The sequence below is a fragment of the Gouania willdenowi genome, unplaced genomic scaffold (assembly GCF_900634775.1).
Source record: "Gouania willdenowi unplaced genomic scaffold, fGouWil2.1 scaffold_50_arrow_ctg1, whole genome shotgun sequence".
Taxonomy (NCBI): Eukaryota; Metazoa; Chordata; class Actinopteri; order Blenniiformes; family Gobiesocidae; genus Gouania; species Gouania willdenowi.
The window spans coordinates 179,254-181,643 of NW_021145214.1; positions in this window are offsets into that span (position 1 = coordinate 179,254).

Here is a 2,390-nt window from a genome sequence, read left to right on the forward strand (position 1 = left end):
GAGGCGTTGTCCTCTACACTGGAGATGATAAATGTTAAAAATAAGACTTGGATCCTCCTTGGGGATTTTAACATTGATCTTTTGAAACATTTTACCTATTATTTTTATCCACTTATTCATAAACCCACAAGGAAAACTAAATCAACTGCAACCTTAATTGATAACATATTAACAAACTATTTTGTAAATCCAATTATTTCAGGTGTTATGCTTGCTGATATCTCAGATCATCTTCCTGTATTTCAGTATTTTACAAATCCGTTGCAAACAAAGTCAAAATGCAGTTTGAGACGTCGTAGATTCAACCAGAAAAATGAGGAATGTTTTAAAACCGCACTCGCTCATTCAACATGGGATGAGGTTTTCAAACACCAGGATGCCAAGATGGCTTATCACGCATTTATGAATGTATTTTCATCCTTGTTTGATAAATCATTTCCTTATGTACAAAGTAAAAATAAACAAAGGAAAATGTCTGAGCCATGGTTTACAAAAATCCTCTATTACCAAGAATAAGTTGTATAAAAAGTCTCTCACTAGTCTTGCGCCTTTAAATATTTCATACAATAAAAAATATAAAAATAAATTCATTAAAATTCTCAATGTTGCCAAGAGAAAATATTTTTCTGAAAAGCTGGTAAATTCAAGTAAAAACATGGAATGTCATAAATGAATTATTAAACAAAAAACAAACAACTAGAAGTATACACCACAGTTTTCTGATGGCATCAGAGATTATAATAATCCCATAGACATAGCAAATGGTTTTAACAATTTTTTTTGTAAATATTGGTCCTTCACTTGCAAAAAATATTGTATTAACAGGAAAACCTACTTTAATAAAATGTGCTAAAATTTATTCTTGTTTAAATGCATTTGATCCTCCAACTCCAAATGAGGTACTTCAGATAATATTAAAGATGAGGGACGCAGCACCAGGACACGATTAAATTAGAGCTTGTCTTATAAAGAAAGTAGCTTCCTCTATTCTTGAGCCCTTGACTCATGTTCTCTCTTTGTCACTCAAAACAGCTGTTGTTCCTGGAGATCTTCAATTAGCCAAAGTAACTCCTATGTACAAATCTGGTGATTCCAGTTTGTTTAACAACTACAGACCAATTTATGTCTTACCCTTGTTTTCTAAAGTACTTGAAAAATTAAAGAATATCTAAACACGACAGAAAATAATATTTTGTATGACCATCAGTATGGCTTTAGAGAAAAAATGTGTACAGAAATGGCCCTTTTGCAGTTTGTCGATAAAGTCACTAAAGATCTAGATAATAAAAATAACACTATTGGTATATTTTTAGACTTGTCAAAAGCATTTGTTAATTATAAAATCCTTTCAACAAAATTAAAAAATTATGGTATTAAAGATGATGCCTTAAAATGGATACAAAACTATTTGGATGAGAGAGAACAATTTGTTTATGTTAACAATCAAAGCTCAAACAGAGGTAAACACAGATGTGGGGTACCACAGGGTTCCATTTTGGGACCTCTTTTATTTATGTCAATGATTTAAGAAATGTTTGTAATAATGTACTGCCTCTTATGTTTGCTGATGACACGTCTTTTATTATCTCATTCAAATTATAATAGTTTAATAAGAGAAGCAAATGAATAATTATCAAATATCTCTGAGTGGTTTAAAATAAATCAACTCTTTCTAAATGTACAAAAAACTAATTTTTTGATATTCGGCACAAAAAACAAAAGATTCAATGAAGAAGATGCAGAGCTATTAATTGATGGAACCAAAATTAGTCAAGGGACTCAAACTAAATTTTTAGGCGTCATTGTAGACCAAAAATTAACCTGGAAATCTCACACTCAACATGTTTGTCAAAAAATAATGAAATCTATAGTTATTTTGAGTAGAATTTCCTCCTTAATAGATCCTAAATGTATGATGACACTGTATTATAGTTTACTTTATCCACATATAACAAACTGTAATATGATTTGGGGTGCTACATGCCAAACTAATCTGAATAAGATTTTATTGATACAAAAAAATTTTTTAAGAATTTTGAATTTTTCAAATAGATTTTCCTAATCTGCTCCTCTTTTCAGGAAATACAATGTATAATGTTAATATTTATTGCACTTGTCTCTTCATGTATAAATATGTGCATATGTCCAATATAAGGCCCAGGGCTTGTAGCATTTTTTTCATATATACTTCAGATGTTCATACGTCCTCCACCAGACATTGCAGAGATTTGCATCTGTCCTTCTGTAGAACTTCAGCCAGACAAAATACACTCAAATATAGAGGACCTTCACTCTGGAATCATTTACAGTTGTGTGTGAAAGTCAGGGCACCCCTTTAAAAACAGCATATTTTATATATTTAAAAAGTTATATTCATATTTACTGTCTCT